The sequence below is a fragment of the Zootoca vivipara genome, chromosome 8 (genome assembly GCF_965207765.1).
Source record: "Zootoca vivipara chromosome 8, rZooViv2.hap1.1, whole genome shotgun sequence".
NCBI lineage: Eukaryota > Metazoa > Chordata > Lepidosauria > Squamata > Lacertidae > Zootoca > Zootoca vivipara.
In genome coordinates this window covers 71,899,897-71,922,044 of record NC_142591.1, presented here as the reverse complement: position 1 = coordinate 71,922,044, position 22,148 = coordinate 71,899,897, and the positions used below count along the sequence as shown (strand labels likewise).

The 22,148-nt window shown below is 41.6% G+C and overlaps 1 pseudogene across 1 annotated transcript; it reads left to right on the top strand.

Moving 5' to 3' along the window:
* The first annotated feature begins 20,591 nt into the window (after positions 1-20,591).
* LOC118078529 (ubiquitin-conjugating enzyme E2 variant 1 pseudogene) lies at positions 20,592-21,398 on the top strand (annotated as a pseudogene). The gene has a single exon (XR_015951586.1). The product of XR_015951586.1 is annotated as a ubiquitin-conjugating enzyme E2 variant 1 pseudogene (transcript).
* Positions 21,399-22,148: the final 750 nt, after the last annotated feature.

Genomic DNA, 22,148 nt, shown 5'->3' with positions numbered 1-22,148 from the left:
TTAAATGTGGTTTCCTCGACTTACGAATTTTTACATGTGGCTTTTTTCGACTTACAAATTTTTCCGAATATTTTTTTCCTATGGGAAACCGCGTTTCAACTTCCAAACTTTTCGACTTATGAATGTGCATTCGGAACGGATTAAGTTCGGAAGTCGAGGGACCACTGTATAGTTCTGGTCACCTTTCCACAAAAAGGTTATTGTAGAGTTGGAAAAGTTTCAGAGAGGGGCAACCAAAATGTTCCAAGAAGATGGAGCAAATCCCCTATGAGGAAAGCTTGGAGTGTTTGCAACTTTTTAGATTAGAAAATAAGCAAGTACAGTACTTTCTTACTGTCAAGTGAGAAATATGATAGAAGTTTATAAAATTATGCACGGCATGAAGAAAGTGGATAGGATAAAGTTTTCATCCCTCTATCGTGACATTAGAACTCATGGACAGGCAATGAAGCTGAATGTCGGAAGATTCGGGACAGATGAAAGTCCTTTTTCAAACCATGCATAGTGATATTATGGAACTACAGAAGGCAGTGAGGGTCATCACCATGGATGGTTTAAATGAGGCTTAGATAAATTCATGGAGGATAAGGCTATAAATTGCTACTCGCCACAATGGCTATACTGTGCTTCCACAGTTGGAAGCCATATGCTTCTGAACTTCAGCTACAGTATTGTAAACTGCAGTAGAGTGGTTTGTGCCTTAATTTGGATCGAAGCTGGTTCTGAGGGGAACTGTATTGTTACAAAAGATGGGTACATTTTGCCTGCCCCTCTGTCCACCAAGTGGTGGCAAGTGCCAATGGAGAATAGAAGATACAGCAGAAACGGTTGTGCTTTAAGGAATATGGTTTATTCACCTATTTATTTACACCTTTGGTCTGTATGGAGGGAGTCCAGATCTTACAGCATACACCAGGCACCCCCAAACTGCGGTCCTCCAGATGTTTTGGCCTACAACTCCCATGATCCCTAGTTAACAGAACCAGTGGTCGGGGAAGATGGGAATTGTAGTCCAAAACATCTGGAGGGCTGAAGTTTGGGGGTGCCTGGCATACACATTTCCAGAGGCTACAGAGCAGGAAATCTTCAGGCTGCTTCCGTCAAAGATGTATTTCTCCCCTCCTTCCTCCTTCTTCCTCCCAGAAAACCCCAGAGCACTTACCCTGGCAACCTCCCAAATCCCCAGTCCCTGTTCACACCTGGGGGAAGAAGTCAATGGCCCTCTATTGTTCTATTGATAGCAGTAGCTCAGCCAGGTTGGTTTGCATAAGCCAGCCCAGGAATTCCCTGTCTGGTACAACTGCAGTTTATGTTTTAATCCATATCCCAATTAATCAAAATCCTAGCATTTATTCATTCCTAAGGTTTATGAATGGTTAAAGCTATGGTTAAAGCTATGGTTTTACCAGTAGTGATGTATGGAAGTGAGAGCTGGACCATAAAGAAGGCTGATCGCCAAAGAATTGATGCTTTTGAATTATGGTGCTGGAGGAGACTCTTGAGAGTCCCATGGACTGCAAGAAGATCAAACCTATCCATTCTTAAGGAAATCAGCCCTGAGTTCTCACTGGAAGGACAGATCCTGAAGCTGAGGCTCCAATACTTTGGCCACCTCATGAGAAGAGAAGACTCCCTGGAAAAGCCCCTGATGTTGGGAAAGATTGAGGACACAAGGAGAAGGGGATGACAGAGGACGAGATGATTGGACAGTGTTCTCGAAGCTACCAACATGAGTCTGACCAAACTGCAGGAGGCAGTGGAAGACAGGAGTGCCTGGCGTGCTCTGGTTTATGGGGTCACGAAGAGTCGGACATGACTAAACGACTAAACAACAACAAAGGTTTAGGGGGATCCCCTCCCCATCTATAACAGTATCAAAACACAGCATTTCTTGTGAAACGACAGGATACATACAGGATAGATATGGATTGTGATGGATGTCATGAGTACATAGCTTCTCAAACCAATATTGGGAGCACACTGGATGCAGAATAAGCAGAAGTGTGTACACAGTCTCAGTTTTCTACAAGTTCTAGATTGATTATGACACTAATCCACTGAAGCTGTAGAATATAATGCAATGCTATGGGGGGATGTAGGAATTTTATTTTTCTGAATTTTTAATTAGAGCTGGAGGTATCTTAGAAACCTTCTCATCAATCTACTTTCTCTGATTCCTGGGGATGTTGTTTAACCATTGGATGAAATTGGTGCAGCCAAGACAAATAAACTTGAAGTTTAACAAATGTTCTGTTGAAAACACCAGACAGCTTCACATAGATTTGTAAACAGGTTTCTACACAATAATCCCCTTTGGGTAGCAGATCAGGTGGCTTGCTCCATCTCCCTATTCATGCTTATTAATTAATTAAAAGAATATATATGCCACTTTAAGTTTCTATAAATTTATAGGGGGGGGGAATACAGACGAGGCAGAGCTCCAGGTGGAACAGACTTTTCCTGACCATTCATTACAATGTGTGATGTCCAGATTGTTGTACTGTTGTTCCTTTGCTGTTTATTGATTTTAATGGATGCTGTGTTGCCACTTCTTTTCCGCATCTGTCATTCATTCGTTCATTCATTCATTCATTCAAGGATAACACATGAACAGCCTTGCCAAATCAATCCAAAAGTCCATCTAGATCAGGGGTCCCCAAAATAAGTTATTTGTGGGACCTGCCTGGTGTTTTTCCATTAGTAGAATGTGTGCTTTTATTTAAAATGCATCTCTGGGTTATTTGTGCGGCATAGGAATTCATTCATTTTTTTCCCCAAAATATAGTCTGGCCCCCCACAAGGTCTGAGGGACAGTGGACCAGCCCCCTGCTGAAAAAGTTTGCTGACCCCTGATCTAGATCATGAGATCAAGCAATCTGGCAATCCCACATGCAAGCATGAAGACGCAATCTCTCTCCCACAGTCGCCAGTATTCAGCTGGTATTCAGTAGCATGCAATTTCTGAACGACAGCATTCCATTGTTCTTGTGTGTTCTTTGATTGAAATATTCTTCCTGAGCTGTCTTTCCCTTTTCCCCAATACAACCCTGATGGGCTTGTCTCCTCTCCACCTACATCCATGGAAAGTGTCCCTCGTAGCAAATGATTAGGTAAACATGGTGAGTCTTCTAGTCTGTGCGCTTGACTACAGTATTGTTCCATAACTGATTCCCCAACATGGATTTGCTTTTGAAGTCAATGGGAATTTTTGCAACTGCCTTTTTTCTTTTTTAAATGGATTGCCCACTGCATTTCAAGCAAATTCTTTCAGTGGTGAACTGCAGTGGATCTGGGAGGTCTACATGCAAACTGTAGAAAGCCAGGAGGAAGTGAGGGGGGGGAGTTTCTCATATTTTCATCACAAAAAACATTAGCATAATTCCTCAAGTGCAGACTATCTAAGATACCTTTGAGTTATTTATTAATATTTAAAGAGGTTTTTGGCATCAGGCAGGGAGCATAATTCTTGAAAAGAGCTGACAGCAGAATACATTTGTTAACTAGAAAGATGTGTCTAAACCCTGCCAAGAGAAACAAGCGTACTGAAAAACCACTTGCTACGCATAGTGGGGACCGTGCCTTTTTTCAGCTACAGGGCTTATTTATTACAGGAGAAGTTTTGCTTACCATTGTGTGGTCAGTCTTATGCTTCTCGGTGAAGGCTACATTACCCGGAAAGAGGGAAATATTTTAAAAGGCAAGGGTTTTTGAATGGTTTAAAGTCAGCAAAAACAAGAAGAGAGTCTTGTGGTGCTAAACAGATTTATTATGGCATAAGCTTTCAGCGGAGAGTCCACTTCACCAGTTGCATCAGATGACTATGCTTCTGCAGATGTTAATAACAGTTACATTTCCAGTACCTGGATCCTTTCTTGTATTTTATTTCTAAAATATGATCTGGTTGCTTCCCAGAGATGTGGTACTTATTGGATTGGGGACACTGTATATAGCTCAGGTGTAGGGCATGTGTTGTATGCCTTGAGGCTGTCACTGTTTTGCAGGAAGGATTCACACTGAAATCTCAGTGTGTTACGAGTAGGGTTGTCAGTCAGTTTTTAAATCCTTTAGTACAATCCTATGTTTATTCAGAAGCAAGTCCCACTGACTTATGTTGCTCATAGAACAGTGTGTATAGGACTGGAGTTCTTATCAGTTGCATGCAGTCCTAAACATGTTTGCTCAGAATTCAGTCCCACAGAGCTCATAGGGACTTGCACGCTAGTAAGTATGCTTAGGAGGGCAATCTTCATCTATTCACATTTGCACATTAAAAAAAATATCCGTTCTAAAGAGAGGAACATACCTTTTTTATAAAAAAAAAATATTAAGCCCATGCTGCTGCAGATACTGCCTTAGAAGAGGAATTTCCCCTTCTCTTGCACACAGGAGGAAATGCAGGGTTTGGGTGTTTTTTTAAAAAAGAAACACCCTAATAAAAGTCAAAATTCCTTTTTTTAAAAAAAATCAGCTGTCTACCTAGTTGTGAGATACTCGTTTAACCAGCCAAGTTCTTTATAATCAATTAATCAAACAAATTAATGACTGAATATTACAGCTGTCATTATGAGTGTGTACCAGAAGAAATCTTTCTTGTCCAAGCCGGTTTGTGCCTGGATGTGTTTCTGCAAAACTTCCATTCATTTCAGCTATGCTTGCAGAGGAGAAGCTTCTATCAGATCACTGGGAAAGAACTGGAAACGACAGATCACAGTATTGCAAACAGTGTTGTTCCTCGACATTGGTTGCAATTCAGGAAGCTTGTTCACCTGTATGGAAGGCCTTGCACCTATTTATTTTTGTGTCTGCTTTAGGGATTAGTAGACTCTTATAGCATGCTGTATACCAAGCTGTTTTTCAAGCTTTGCCTTTCCTTCCATCCCAGCTCCTGATATAGAATATGGGTAATTGGGGGAGGGGGTGGTACTGGTTCTTCTGCCAAAGCAAATTCATGCAGTCCAATTGAGCACATAGATATGGTGACCATGCCTTTTCAGGTTGCTGCCAAATGGGCACAATCCAGAGAATGGCAATCAAGTTTTATTCACATCTAAATCAATGGGAAATAAGTGCATAGTTCGGCTGCCCTTGGTTATTTAAAGAATAAAGTTGTAGTGCCGTTTTCTTCTTCATTCCCTCTATTTGTGTCCTTAATCTCAATAGGACCTGCTAAATTGGAAGCTGGGGTTAGACTGCAGACCTCTGATGATCCAAGGATCTTTCCCCTATGTGCCAAACATTCATAGATCAGTGGGCAGGGGCAATAATTTTTTTTGGTAAATTTAAATGAAGGGTGGGCACCATGTATGACGGCTAAGCTCTGCTCCTGTTCAAAAGTAGTAATGCTGCCTGCCCCCCCCCCACTAAAACAGCCATCTGGGGGTTTCTTATCCCCGCATAAATGCTACTCACATGGGGGAGTATAACACCTAAAGATGACTATAGTTAACCTGGCAATCTATCAATCGGTTTGAATGAGCCTTGCCAACATATCAGATGGCAGATTGTGCACTTCGTGGCCCCTCAATGTTTATTATGAAATATGTTTCAATGCATGTTTTCCCAGCAGTTCTAGCACATTTGAATATGAAGCAGTTCTGACTCAGTTTGTGGTCAGTCTCAAGCTGTCACTCTACACAAGCTAGGATTCATAATACGTACAGCCATGAAGAGTAGGCTTTCTTCTAATTACTTGTTCGATGCTAAAGTTGTAATAAATCAAATCAGTTCTCTTCATTTTCCTGGTCTCCTGAAGAAACTTATGATGCTGTATTCACCTTCCACCAAGAGCTTCCAGCTACCCTAAAGAGGGAGTTGAAGAATGACAACTCTAGAAACCCAGATTAAGGCATTCCTAAAAGGGCGAATTGGGACAAAATAGAAGCCGTGATTTAACTGGGCTGTTCCTGGTAAATGGGGACAGTCACACATTCTAAAAGTAAATACTTGTGGGTGTAAGAGCAAAGTGTGCTTCCAAGTTTGGTGCAGAAAAAATCTATGCTTTGGCTATCAAAAATTTGGCATCCCCTATTTGGCAAACTTTTTTAAAATGATTTTTATTATTTTAAGGTGTCTTGATGTTGCAGAGAAATCATTCCAAGTATATGAGACCCCTGCTGGATTAGACCAACAGCCTATCTAGTCTAGCTCAGTTGATAGAGCATGAGGCTCTTAATCTCAGGGTTGTCGGTCCAAGCCCCACGTTGGGCAAAAGATTCCTGCATTGCATTGCAGGTGGTTGGACTAGATGATCCTCATGGTCGCTTCCAACTCTGCAATTCTATGATTCTAGCATCCTGTGTTTCACAGAGGTCAACCTCTGGGAAGCCCACCAGCAAAGCTATAATGCCATAACCTTCTCTGGTGCTTTTTGCCTGGAGATGGGATTCTGTAGCATGCTGCCTTGGAGCCCCCACTGTGTCTAGTAGCCATTGGTAGTCTTATCCTCTTTGGTTTTGCCTAACCCCCCCCCCTTAAAAGCCACTCAAGTTAGTATATATCACTACATCTTCTGGAAGTGAATTCCATAGTTGAACTATTACACTGTGTGAAAAAGAAGAGAGAGACGAAAAACTCTCTAATCACTTTTCCCCATCACAACATGTAATTTTTAAACCACTGCCATGCCCTTTTTTACTTGCCCTTTTTAAAACTAAAAAACCCCAAATGTTGTAGCCTTTTCTTGCAAGGTAGTCATTGCAGCCCTCTGATCGTTTTGATTTTAGCACTCCCAGCACTGATTCTAATTCACATCTCATGTTTAAACTATTACACCCTCCAAAGAAGAAAAGGCGGAGGGGTCTATGGGGTTTTTTTAAAAAGAGAGAACAAAAGTTGGTGTATAGCCTTAAAAGAAAAAGTATGCTTTTTATTAACATTTATTGTGGCGATTTCACAGGAGTTGAAATTCCTACTATAGCATAGTATTGTGAGTCTCTTTTGGTTTGGTTTGGTTTTTCGTAAGAGCTTTGATAGTATTAGCAATTCTTTTAAGAGGTAGGTGTATACAGTACAGCACACTTATTTTTTATATAGCTGATAAACTGAATGAATAAGTCCCTTAACACAACAGAGATGGAGCAGGTCTGAACAGTTCTTGGTCTCTTTTGATTTGCATGCCTATATAAATATGTGAGGCTTTTTAACAAAGTACTTGTGTGGAACCAGGCAATTAAGTTAGAACAAAATGTTCTTTAAAATAAAAATAAAACTGAACAAGTAAGCGTATTATTTGATGCAACGGGGTAAAAATTTCATAATAATGTTGCATAAACACCTTTTTGAGATTTCCCCTCCTTTAAAAACAAAAAGGAATAAATTGTGGTGTGCAATATCTGTATTGATGAGGTTGAGCTGATAACAATAAAGGGTGTGGAAGATCTTCCTCTGATGTCATTAAAAACTAAAGTGGGAATTGTTTTTTTTTATAATTGTCACCTTGAGTACTGAAGGTGAAAGAAAAGACTTCCTGAGCGATGAAAAGAAGCTTCATTTTTCTTGCATCAGGAATATCATCCAAAAAATTCTGAGTGAAGGTAAAGGAAATGCAGTTTTAGTGCAGCATCTTTTTATTATGTGCAGATGTTTACCAAAGGGTGGGGGGCATAGACATATCATATGTTCTTCAGAGAGAAGAAAAATCTTTGCAGATTTCTCCCCCTTTGTCTGTTATCAATTAAAATCATCAAAACAAAATTATAATCCAAATTACAATGTATCATTTCACTTTTAGATGGAACGGGGAGAAGGACAGCTATGAAATCTGCAAACCATCAAAGCAACAAAGCCATTTGCATCCAATGGCTAGTATGTTCATGTCTGTTTCAAGTGAGCTTTGGGGAGGAAGAATTGAAACCACGTTCACGTGGTCAAGCTCACACTTGCGTCAAAGAAACCTTTGAGGTTCAGATCCAGAGCGGCAGATAATGTTTCTCTCTTCCTTTCCCCTGCTTTATACAAACCTCAAAATATTTTCAAGCGGAGGGGATGGTTATCCCTTGGGAGGCTCAGAAGGCAGCATCTCTAGGATCTATGCATGGGAAAGTTTGCGATGGGCTAGGAATATCAAATATTCAATTTCCAACTGTCCCCTCTTAGAGAATTCTTTAGATGGGAGCTGTTTTTAATTGTGAAAGAAGTAATTTGAAAGAAGTTGTTTTCGTATGAGGTTAATAGTATTGTGTATCTACATTTTAAAGATGTCTTTACAAAAGAGATTTATTATACCCTTTAATTTTGTCAGTATATACATGTTATATATATTAATGAAATAACATGCAAAACATCCTCTGTTTTTGTTTAAAAGCAGCTAACTTGACTGCACGATGCTTTAAAGTTGGGCATCTTTTTAAAAAACAAATAGGTAAGTGACTTTGGGAGAACTTTGGTGACAGCAGACAAGTGACAAAATAATGCTATGGTATTCTTCCTTCTGAGCTCTTTCTTGGGGTCTACTGAAGGGGAGGAAATCTGCTCACATACGTTGGTATTTTTCCCCTTACCTTCTAGAATAGATGATAAACTCTCTTCTGCTCAGACATTTGGAAAGAGTTTTCTGTCTTGATGAAATGTATACCGAGATTAAACTTATTTCTCTGTTCAATGTTATTTTTAATTTTGCACTTCAGATTTGAAGATTATATATGGGGGCGGGGTCAGTATTAACATAGTCAATATTAAGTAAACTTGAGGCAAATACAGGCTTCTGCACAAAAAATTAGGTAGGGACATTGGAAAGAGGCCGTTTTGAGTTACTGTGACCATTCCTGGACCACAGGAGCCAGACCACAGTGGTCCATGCATTGGTAACCTCAGAAGCTTCAACTAGTGTAGAACCCAGCAGCCACATGACTCAAAGGAGCTGATTATACACAGTATGCTACTTTTGCTCCTGGTTGACAATTTACTGCTGGGCCAGGTTCAGAGTACTGCTGTGAACCACAAGGCTAACAATAACAACAACAACAAAAGCTGGCTTGGCTTCCATTTTCATTCTTCCTTGTCTTTCCCTCCCCTTGCTTTTTTGAATACATAAATCATTCTCCCTTTCTGTCTTCCAAAACTTCATTCATATATGTTCTACATATCCTGCCTAACATGTTTTCTTTTCCTGTTTCCTTTAAATAAAAGAAAAGACTTGTAACACCTGAATGAAGGATCTCTGGAGACTGACACCTTATGTTCTATGATTTATTTGTTGCTGCAATAAATAACGCATAAATACCGTGTCAACATTTCCCCCCTCAAGGTTAAGTAGTAGTGTTATTGTTGGGCTACATCCTAAAATTCCCATTCGGTAAGAGAATCTTCACAAGAATTGCAATAAATAGCAGTTTCCATTCAGCTTTACTTGCTGTGACTGGTTTGGATGCAACAACAGCTCAGACAAGAACTTTTTCATTATACAGTATATAGGGACCCTCTAAAGTTTGCACATATGCACACACACACACACACACACACACACCTTACAGCGGCCATATTTGAACTTACTATTTCTTCCATTTTACAAATAGGTAAATGGGTCTGAGAAATGGTGACTTGGAATGAACCAAGCTGTGAGAGGGAGGACATTTATTTACTTACTTACTTACTTACATGTACAGGTATATGCCAATCTTCGATATACAGTGGTACCTCTACTTACGAATTTAATGCGTTCCGAACGCACATTCGTAAGTCGAAAAAAAATTGTAAGTCGAATCCCATAGGAATGCATTGGGAGAAAAAATTCGTAAGTCGAAGCAACCCTATCTAAAAAATCGTAAATAGAAAAAATCCTATCTAAACCACATCCAAGATGGCGGACGGAGCTCTGTTCGTAAGTAGAAACATTCGTAAGTAGAGTTATTTGTAAGTAGAGGTACCACTGTAAATAATTGCAGGGCACCTTTTAAGTTAATATTATACAATACCATACACTGAGAGTAGTAAATAATAAAAGATAGAAGAGCAGATAAATACACATCAATAAACATGTAGGATCCCTGGACGGTAAAGTCCAGTCAAAGGCGACTATGGGGTGCGGCTCTCTTCTCGCTTTCAGGCCGAGTGAGCCGGCGTTTGTCCACAGACAGCTTTCCAGGTCATGTGGCCAGCATGACTAAACCACTTCTGGTGCAACGGGACACCGTGATGGAAACCAGAGCGCAGGGAAACACTGTTTACTTTCCCGCCACAGCAGTACCTATTTATCTATTTGCACTGGCGTGCTTTCGAACTGCTAGGTTGGCAGGAGCTGGGATAGCATTGGGTGCTCACCCCATTGTGTGGATTCGAACCGCTGACCTACCAATCGGCAAGCTCAAGAGGCTCAGTGGTTTAGACCACAGTGCCACCCGTGTCCCTGTTAACAATACTTAACATCTGTATGGCATTTCACATGCCTCACCTAACTGTAATCCCAACTTCAACCCAATTTATTATTACCTACATTGCAGATAGAGGTGGGTGGCTTGTGTAAGGGCCACCTAGTAAGTTCACAGCAGAGGCAAGATTCAAATGGGGGGAGGGGAGGTTTCTTTATATATACTTCAGTCTTAGCCATTGTTCTGTACCAGCTCACATCACACATGAACGAACTGCCAGAATGCTTTAGTTAAACCAAGGGCCTCACGTTGTGTAGTCAATAATATACCCTTAGGAACCCTACCACAAAACTTCTGGCTGTGGGCCTGTATATTTGTCGCTCACTGAAGTTGGCCATTTGACCAGTGTAGGCCTCAGTTCAACACTTTGCTTAGCAAAATAGCCACTGTAGAACTGGTAGGTGGAAAAGTCACATTCTGGGTTTAGAAAAGTCAAGAGATATTTCACAGATTTATTTAAAGCCAAGCAAAGCGTGTGTAAAACTGTTAAATAAATAATTATCAATAATTATCCTGCCGAAGTCTCCCCAATAATGTGTTGCTCAGGCACTGAGTGGACGTCATAATCCTTCCTCACAGAGGGTTGCAATTGCAAAATGTTGACATTTTGTTTTGACATTGATGAAAAGGATATGTCAAATATGTCAAAACAACATTTCAAATTTCAAGGCCTTCCATCACAAGTTTAGCTGACGTTGTAGAGGAGAGAGGGTCTTAGCAAGCTTGTGAAAACATGGAACAGTATTTATTGTGGGTTATATTACTCAAGGATACTTTTTTATACTTACATAATGAATAGATGTGGTGTGAAATGTTTGCATAGATGTGCATCTGTGGGCTCTTTAACCAGTGGAGGCTTTCATAAGCTTCTTTAATTGTACTTGAAAAAGTAGTCAGTTATCTGGCAGGTACCTTTTTTTCTTTTTCTTTCTTTTTCTTGTCGTCTTATCACAGTTTCTGGCTATTTGGTAATATTTAGAATCATAGAATTGTTGAATTAGAAACAAGATCCTGGGGATCATCTAGTCCAGCCATCTGCAATGCAGGAATACATAGCTGTACCATATGGGGATTGAACCTACAACCTTGGCATTATCAGCACCATGCTCTAACCCGCTGAGCTATCAGGACATATGAAAGGCAGTATATAAATCTAGTAACAGTACTATCCAGGGTCCTTTTGAATTTATTTTAATTTTTTTCCAGCCTTTAGACCACTTCCATTCATTAAAAAATAGCTTTACCATTCACAAAAACTGAGGGTACTCCACTGCATTCATATAAACTCCATTTAAAAGTTCAAAAGAGCAACAGATCAATTCTTTGTATCCAACAAAGAGATGGTTTGCTAATAGTTAGCTAAGTGCCGCTTAAAGAGTAGCAAAAGACTAATGTGTTTCCAAGTATCTTTTGATCCAATTCACAAGTTCATGCTGCAGAATGTATCCTTCAGAAGACAGAAGTTGACTTCCTTTTTAGATTCCGTCTTTGCCAACTTACTTTTAAGTCCAAATTCATTAAATTTAAAGTCAAATAGTTTGGCAATAAATACCATTTTTAGAAAGTCTGCTGCTTCAGGTGGCGATTCGTGGTTTCAGCTTTTTTGAGCTGCGATAGAGCCGTGAGCAAACTCAAGCCACTTCTCTTGCTGCAGCGGTGAGGCTCCGCGAGCGCAGCAAGTTTTCCTTCGCTCATCCATGGGTTTTTTTAAGGGGGGTGTCTAACCCTGGCATGCACCCCTATCACCCAAATAGCCCGGTAACGGTCGTCCTTTAGGCAGACGATCCACTCCGCACCGCCATTTCCCTCCGCAGACAAACCGGAAGCCGGGACACAGAGCTGTAAAGCGCAGACCTGTGCCTAGAAACATAGCACAAAAGGAAGTCTGGATGCGGCCTCTGCATATAGCAGCTGCAAATATATATATAAAGGAAAGGAACTGATGCCATTACAGTGGTGCCTCGCAAGACGAATTTAATTTGTTCCGCGAGTCAATTTATTTTGCAAAAAATTCGCTTGCAAATCGCAGTTTCCCATAGGAATGCATTGAAATTTCTTTTTTTGCCCATAGGAATGCATTAATTAAATTTCAATGCATTCCTATGGGAAACCGCGATTCACAAGATGAATTTTTCGCAAAACGAATTCGTCTTGCGAGTCACCATCAGATCGCAAGACACATTCGTCTTGCGAAAAATTCATCTTGCAGGGCATTCGTCTTGCGAGGTACCACTGTATACGAATGTATGGTACAACTGCATTTGGAATACTCGGTACAGTTCTAGTTGCCTCACTTCAGAAAGGCCATTGAAAAGGGCAACTGGAAAAATCAAGGTGGTGGAGCCGTTCCCTGTGAGGGGGAAAATGCAGCATTGGAGACTTCTTTTCACTTTAGAAGAAAGGCAAGTTACAGGTGACATGGGAGAAGTTTATAAAATTATGCATGGCATGAAGGAAGCGGATAGAGAAAAGGTTTCCTCCCCCTCTCACAACACTGGAACTCAGGGACATCCAATGAAGCTGAATGTTGGAAGATTCAGGACAGATGAAAGAAAATCCTTCTTCAACCAGTGCATAGCTAAACTATGGAAACTGCTCCTGCAGGAGTCAGTGATTGCCACCAACTTGAACAGCTTTAAAAGAGGACCGAACAAATTTATAGACAATAAGGCTGGCTGTGTTCTGCTCCCATAATCAGAGGTCGCAGTAAACCATAGGAGGGGAGGGTTGCTCTTGTGCTAAGACCCTGCTTGAGGGTTTACCATGGGCATCTAGTTGGCCACCGTGTGAACACGACGCTGGATTAGATGGGCCTTTGGCCTGATCCAGCAGGCTCCTCTTACTATGTTTTTATGTTCTGCTGACACCAGGTGAAATGGTTTTAGAGGGAAGATATATTATTACTTCTAGAAGATGTGGTGAACAAGTCATTACAGTTAGATGTTCCATCTGTATTTATCAATATTGCTCAAAAGTACCCACATACTTACTTGGCTACCTATTCAGATTAATTAGTTACACAGATTAGGAGTGTAGGATCAAAGAGTTAACAATGAAGCAAGGTTAGGCAGAGTAAAGACCTTCTAATGCTCAACGCTGTCTCTTTATACCTTTGCACCGTTTCATACTAATTAGTGTTTTGTCTGCGCTAGTTCTAATGTTTCTTTCGGAAGGTGTTGTTAATGTGATCCCAGTATTGTGCATTCTTTCTGCCGTGCCTCAATCTGCTGCATTTTTTTATTTGAGAGTTAAAGACAGTTAAGTATTATTGTTACAAATGTATCAGCTGCGAGAATTTAATCTACAGTATAATTTTTGCCTCAATTTAAAACAACCCTGACAGCTAAGGATCTGTTATGAAGGGAAGCATGTTATTTCAGAAATATGTAAATTGGTCCATTTAAAATTATTTCAGTTCCTTTCCGAGAATAGAATCTTTCGAAGCATTTGAGCTGCTTCGGGAGGAAAGAGGAAAGAGAGAAAGGGAGGGGAGAAGGTACCATATATACTCGAGTATAAGCCTACTTTTTCAGCACCAAAAATGTGCTGAAAAAGCCGCCCCCGGCTTATATTCAAGTGAGGCACAGGACCAGGGGTTGGGAGAAGCGCTGCACTGCAACTCTCCGAACCCCAGTCCTATGCCTGCTCTGTGCAAAGCGGCGGGGAGGGAGAAAAGGCAAGGAAGGGATCCTTCCTCGCCACTTCTCCCCCCACCCTGCCGCTGACAGCTGGGAAAGGCATAGGGTGGTATTTATTTTTCTTTTTGAAATTTACGAGTAGCTGCTGCATTTCCCATCCTCGTCTTATACATGTACTCAAGTCAATAAGTTTCCCCAGTTTCTTGAGGTAAAATTAGGTGCCTTGGCTTATATTCGGGTCGGCTTATACTTGAGTATATACGGCACTTTATATCTTTGAATCAGATACTTCTCCATCTCTTCACTCACGCTCAAAGGATATATGGTAAATCAGAGCTTTTTCACTAGCAATGTGGGTTGAAAATGTTTTTTCATGGGCAAAAGATTTGGGGCATAATATTGAATATGACATGTGGTTGAAATTGTGGAATGAAACAATGAAATTTACTGCATGTACCGCCTTGAAAGAAAATGTCATGAAAATGATGTATAGATGGTATTTAACACCAGTAAAATTAGCTAAGATGTATAGGACGAGTAGTAGAGAGTGTTGGAGATGTAAACAGAAAGGTGGACAATTTTACCATATGTGGTGGACATGTGAGACGGTAAAGAGATTTTGGGAAAATCTATATAATGAGTTGGAAAAGATGTTTAAGTATACTTTCACCAAAAAACCCGAAGCATTCTTATTGGGACTAATGGGAGATGAGATTGCTAAGGGGGATTAGAGACTTTTTATGTATGCTACAACCACGGCAAGAACCTTATTAGCCCCAAAGTGGAAAACACAGGATGTACCAACTATTGAGGAGTGGCAGACAAAAATGATGAACTATGCTGAACTGGCAAAGTTGACCTGTGAGATCCGAAACCAGGGAGAGACAAAGTTCCAGAGAGAGTGGAGTAAATTCATTGACTGTATGGAGAAAAACTGTACAAGCTTAAAGACACTTGCAGGACTGAAATAAATCCTACGAAGTGAGACTGAATACATAAAAGGAACTGCGAGATAGGAGTGGAATAACAAAGCCGTATGAAGGGAGGGAGGGAGGTCATAGCTCGGCAGAGCGAAAAGAGATTAGATAAGGAAGCTATGATGTAATTAATAGGTTTTATTTTTGTGTTTGTTTGTGTGTATGTTGTTTTATTTTTTGTCTTGTTTAATTGGAAAAGTGAATAAAAAGTATTTTTTTTAAAAGAAAACTTTTTTCAGCCTAAGGACTGTATTTCCTCACAGGTAATCTTCTCGGTCCTGCGTGCCAGTGCTGGGTAGGGCCAGAAGGAAAAGTGACAGGGGACAGAGGCAACAGTGACGGGGCTACACTCCAGTAGGGACCTGGGTGGCGCTGTGGTCTAAACTACTGAGCCTCTTGGGCTTGCTGATCAGAAGGTCGGTGGTTTGAATCCCCGTGATGGGGTGAGCTCCTCCCGTTGCTCTGTCCCAGCTCCTGCCAACCTAGCAGTTCGAAAGCATTCCAGTACAAACAGATAAATACCGGTAGGTACCACTGTGGCAGGAAGGTAAAAGTTTAGTCACACTGGCCACATGACCCGGAAAGCTGTCTGTGTACAAACGCCAGCTTCATGGGCCCGAAAGCGAGATGAGTGACACAACCCTGTTGGTCGCCTTTGACTGGATGTAACCGTCCAGGGGTCCTTTACCTTTGCCTTTTTACTCCGGCGATGCAAAAGTCAGAGTTACATCTCAATCCATGTAAGCAAGAGGTTTTATAACAACCCAAGAACACATTCTAGTCAGACAAAACAGTTGAGGGAGGTATGGAGCAGGGTTGGGGAGGGACATGGCTTGGGAAGAGACCCATGGACCCCCAGGTCTGAAGTTGGCCACCCTTGACTTGGAAGAGCCATTCACTTGGGGTGCTCTGCTATTGTCACCACACGCCCTCGTTGTGAATTTCAGGGGGAACACATGTCTGGGTCCTAAGCTGAGAGTCACAGTGCACCATGGGGCAAATGACTGTGGAGCTTAGAGTCAAAAAGGATACAAAGGAATAATACGGTGGTTACCAAAGTAGAACGGCGACATAGCACAAAATAAAGTAGCACAACTCTGGTTAAATCAGAAGGGAAGCAGAGATGAGAGAAAATGGGGAAGAATGGGTGATAGCTGCCATATATTATTAACAATATTATCATTTATTAAATTTGTATAGTACCCTTCACCCGAAGATCACAGGGTGGTTCTCAAGATAAAAACACAAAATTGGAACACAGAATACATAATAAAAACAGATAGCGCTCTTTAGCTCCACACATAACTATCAAGGGAAGCTTGCAAAAAGGTACAGATTGCTTCACTCCAGCATGAGTACCTACAAAGAGGGGAGAAAGGAAGAAATATTCCAAAGGAGAAGAAGTGAAGAGAAGCTGTTCTTCAGAGGTGGTGGTGAATCAAGAGAAAGCCCTTCACATTAAACAGGAATTCAGGTCCCTTATACATTATTGAGGATCAGATATCCCAGCTCTCAGATAATAAGATTTTATGTATTTATTGAACCTGTATCCCATCTTTCCTCTTGAAGGAGCCCAGTAGAGGCAGTGCCTCACGAATGGAGCTTTCTCCATCAGGACTCTAAGCACGCCAAATCAGGATATGCTTTGGATAATCTGATTAGGGTAGATGCTAGCTAGGGATGTCTTTACTGCTGTGCATATCTTGTGGCAGTCCTTCATTGTGGAATAATGTAGAGTGTAGACAGAGCGCTTTCTGATGCAACTTCCAGTCCTGTTTGCCAAAGCTTTTGCTTTCTGTTCAAACCAATCGTATTTGGGCAGTGTGAATTTCAGGGCTGGCATGCTTATTTAGATCAGTCCCACTGCAGGGGCAAAGGGTTCAAGCCTCATCCCTGACATGCTAACGTTCTGATCCACTTCTAGAATCTGTTTTTTTTAAAAAAAAAAACCAACAACCGCCACACATCTGCACTTAAGGGCAGAACTACATGTGTGGTTAACATTACTTGTAGTTTGGCCCTGAAAGGAGATTCTAGATAAAATGTATGGGAAACTGCAATCATCTTAGACCTGGCATTTTGAGAGAAGAATTTGTAATGATTAGTTAGATAGTTCTGAGAACACATTCATTATTTTCAACCCCAAATCCCCTTTTTTGCTATGATTCTCTGATTAGGGACAGGCAATCCCTGTGGACTTGTTTTGTGCAAAACCTGATCCTTTATTTCTGCAGATATTTCTACTTAGCCACACAGTTATCATTTCACATTTGTAATACTTATCTGCAAAAGTGATTCAGGAATTTGCAACGCGGATCTGAATAATTTCTGTTTACCACAGGCATATTATTACATTTAGCTTCATCGATTTGCGTGTCTTATTTTTTTGCAAGTAGGATGCTCTCAACCCTCTTCTAGTTTGGGACGCTTGTATGCAACCTCAACCAGAAGCAGAAAAACCACAGATTATCTGTGGTATTAGGAATATGAGAGAGATATTACAATTTCCTTCCATGGAGATTTGAATTTATGCTAATAGTAATAATTAGTACTGAAATACAGTTTTATTTAAAATGAAAATCCTCTACTACCCCAAGGGATTTCACAACTTCTCTTGTAAATGACATTTTTGTTGTCAATGTAAACCACAGTCATTATTCACAGCAAAACACCAAATTTTAAGGGTTATTCTTAAACAGTAAGTTTCTTTATTGAATCCATTACCAGCTATTTAAGGAAGCTAAGGTTCATTTGTTTTTAGTCCTCTGTCTTGGAAACATGACCTCAATGCCATCACAGTTGTTGTTGTTTAGTCGTTCAGTCGTGTCCGACTCTTCGTGACCCCATGGACCATAGCACGCCAGGCACTCCTGTCTTGCACTGCCTCCCGCAGTTTGGTCAAACTCATGTTCGTAGCTTCGAGAACACTGTCCAACCATCTTGTCCTCTGTCGTCCCCTTCTCCTAGTGCCCTCAATCTTTCCCAACATCAGGGTCTTTTCCAAGGATTCTTCTCTTCTCATGAGGTGGCCAAAGTATTGGAGCCTCAGCTTCACGATCTGTCCTTCCAGGGAGCACTCAGGGCTGATTTCCTTAAGAATGGATAGGTTTGATCTTCTAGAAGTCCATGGGACTCTCAAGAGTCTCCTCCAGCACCATAATTCAAAAGCATCAATTCTTCGACGATCAGCCTTCTTTATGGTCCAGCTCTCACTTCCATACATCACTACTGGGAAAACCATAGCTTTAACTATACGGACCTTTGTCGGCAAAGTGATGTCTCTGCTTTTTAAGATGCTGTCTAGGTTTGTCATTGCTTTTCTCCCAAGAAGCAGGCGTCTTTTAATTTCGTGACTGCTGTCACCATCTGCAGTGATCAAGGAGCCCAAGAAAGTAAAATCTCTCACTGCCTCCATTTCTTCCCCTTCTATTTGCCAGGAGGTGATGGGACCAGTGGCCATGATCTTGGTTTTTTTGATGTTGAGCTTCAGACCATATTTTGCGCTCTCCTCTTTCACCCTCATTAAAAGGTTCTTTAATTCCTCCTCGCTTTCTGCCATCAAGGTTGTGTCATCTGCATATCTGAGGTTGTTGATATTTCTTCCGGCAATCTTAATTCCGGCTTGGGATTCATCTAGTCCAGCCTTTCGCATGATGAATTCTGCATATAATACTGCCATCACAGTAGTGTAATACTACTGCCTTTTGAAAACTGGCAATATTTTATAGTAGCTCCTGCAGCTTCATTGTGTTTGTACGCAGCAGAGATTACCACCATAGCTGCCAAGTTTTCCCTTTTTTCGCGAGGAAGCCTATTCAGCATTAGGGAAAATCCCTTTAAAAAAGGGATAACTTGGCAGCTATGATTACCACACTGCAGTCTGAGAAGAACAATTGGGCCACAAAGCACATAGAACTGCTGCTTCTTTCTTGCAAGCAAAACAGATGGAGGCTGCAATCCGAACATCTGAATTGTGCTGCTGGAAGGGGACAGGACTGAGCAGATGTCCCCATCCACTGGCATCTCCTGGTCATTGACCCTCTGACCCTCAATCCCCAGCCCACCAAATTTCCCTTGCTTACCCACTTCTTTCCTGACAATAGTGAATTGTCCCTTCTGTTTCTGGGATCTATGCAAAGTTTCCCCTCAATCTGACTTTTTCCTTGGTTCTTCATTTTTTCACTTCCATGACTCCAACACTTGTTCCCTTAGAATGGATCCGTGCTTTACAGGCCACTGCCTTCTTTGTCCCACTTTCTTCAGACATCCTTTCTCATGACCAACCTTTCTGGCATTTATTATGCTTCTCCACAACTTACAGCCTCCTATCCTTAAATGTCCTGATGTTTCTCCCAAGCCCTCTGTAACCAGTACTATATTCATGGTCCCCTTTGCCTTTTTTCTTTCCCCACTTCAATCAGATGATTCCATTTCCTCAATCTATTGCTTTCTCCGCCTATTTTCCCTCCAGCTTCTTTGTGTCTAGGATCCCTGCCCTGTAACTTCTCTATATCTGGGACCCCTTCCTCAGTTGTCAGTCCACTCCATGTAAAGTTTTAATCATAACCAAACTGACAACTTTATCCTTCTTTCACTGATGTTCTTTCACCATCCTTAGCAGGTAGATGCCCATGAAGCAAGATGGTTGCAGCACCATGCAAAGCTCCAGCTGAACAACTTAGAATCATAGGGTTGGAAGAGACCACAAGGGCCATCCAGTCCAACCCCCTGCCAAGCAGGAAACACCATCATATGCCTGTCAAGCCTCTGCTTAAAGACCTCCAAAGAAGGAGACTCCACCACACTTCTTGGCAGCAAATTCCACTGTCGAACAGCTCTTACTGTCAGGAAGTTCTTCCTAATGTTTAGGTGGAATCTTCTTTCTTGTAGTTTGAATCCATTGCTCCGTGTCCACTTCTCTGGAGCAGCAAAAAACAACCTTTTCCCCTCCTCTATATGACATCCTTTTATATATTTGAACATGGCTATCATATCACCCCTTAACCTTCTCTTCTCCAGGCTAAACATAGCCAGCTCCCTAAGCCATTCCTCATAAGGCATCGTTTCCAGGCCTTTGACCATTTTGGTTGCCCTCCTCTGGACACGTTCCAGCTTGTCAGTATACTTCTTGAACTGTGGTGCCCAGAACTGGACACAGTACTCCAGGTGAGGTCTGACCAGAGCAGAATACAGTGGTACTATTACTTCCCTTGATCTAGACGCTATACTCCTATTGATGCAGCCCAGAATTGCATTGGCTTTTTTAGCTGCTGCATCACACTGCTGACTCATGTCAAGTTTGTGGTCTACCAGGACTCCTAGATCCTTTTCACATGTACTGTCTGTTCCCAACTTGCTCCAACTAAGGCAGGAGTGAGCACCTGTGGCCCTCCAGGAATGTTTCTGGACTCCAACACCCATAAGCTCCAGCCAACATGGCCAACAGTCAAGGATGATTGGAGTTGTAGTGCAGCAGCACCCGGATGGCCACAGGTTCCCTATCTCTGAACTAAGGCCTTATAAGTCCCTCTATCCATAGCTTTCCTAAGCTCCACTTCATTCCACCCTTAAGATCCAAGTCCCTGATTAGAAGAACTTCACTTTGGGGGCTCACAGCGACAAGCGGCGCAAGATGGCGGCCACCACGGGCTCGGGTGTAAAAGTTCCTCATAATTTTCGACTGTTGGAAGAACTTGAAGAAGGTCAGAAAGGAGTTGGAGATGGGACAGTTAGCTGGGGTCTTGAAGATGATGAAGATATGACACTTACAAGATGGACAGGCATGATTATTGGGCCTCCAAGAACAATTTATGAAAACAGAATATACAGCCTTAAAATAGAATGTGGGCCTAAATATCCAGAAGCACCTCCATTTGTAAGATTTGTAACAAAAATTAATATGAATGGAGTAAATAGTTCTAACGGAGTGGTGGATCCAAGAGCCATATCAGTCCTAGCAAAATGGCAGAATTCTTATAGTATCAAAGTTGTTCTGCAAGAGCTCTGGCATCTAATGATGTCTAAAGAAAATATGAAACTCCCTCAACCACCTGAAGGACAATGTTACAGTAATTAATGGAAAAGAACAACAACTACAAAATCATGCCCGTTCATCAATTTAAGCTCTCTCCATTTTCCACAGTAGTAAATTTTCTAGATGCATCTTGTAGACCTCCAAAGTACTGGAAAGGAAGTTCCCTTGCAAAGGAAAGTCTACCTTGAGATACTGTAAATGATACAATTTTTTTCCCCATTTGAAAATAAGTTGTGCTATAACAAATAATGCTGTCAGGTGTAACCACGGTCCATAGTTGAACTTCTGGTATCAAGAAAAAGTCTATTTAAATTTATTACTGTCAAGACCAGTGTGGCACATTGAACTCAACTGTGAAAAAGCATAAAAAGCAAATGTCACACAAGAAGAAGAAGAAGAAGAAGAAGAAGAAGAAGAAGAAGAAGAAGAAGAAGAAGAAGAAGAAGAAGAAGAAGAAGAAGAAGAAGAACTTCACTTTGTGGTCTTCTTGGCATGCTCCCCATGTTTTGGGGGCAGGCAGGGTACAGCTGGGTACACCTGGATCCTCAGGTGAACTGGCCTCAAAGGAAGCCATTTACAATAATTCTGGTTTGGGGTCTGTGGGCTCCTGACTAATATAAAAGGAATTGGCCAGGAATTGGCTTCACCTGCTGAAAAGCAGCCTGAAGGAGCAGAAGGCAAAGTGCTTCTACCTGCTGCTGGCCAGCCTTCTTGCTCCTGATGAGAACCAGCTGGCTCTGGCTTTCTTAAGCAGCCTCGGTCAGTTGCTGGGAACAACATTTGTTGTTCCTGGCCAGACCTTGTTGCTTCTTGCTTCTTGTGACCTTGGACCCTTGGCTTTCTTGACCCCTGGATCCTCTGAATACATGAACTGAGATACTCCTGACCTTAGGACTGGACTGAACCTTGCATGTGGGACTCTGCCTCCAGGCAATTACCCCCCGGGAGACTTGGCTGGTGGGTTGCCTTCTTCCTCCGCTGAGCTCTGCCGTGGCTGGCAGCCCAAGACTATGCACTAGGTAACAACAGCTTAAGTATCTGCTTTTAGCCTCTCCCAAACTTTCACCCAGCTCCCCTCCCTGCCCAATACTAAAAAAAATCCTGATTGGCATGGGTGCCCTACACACAGAAAGAA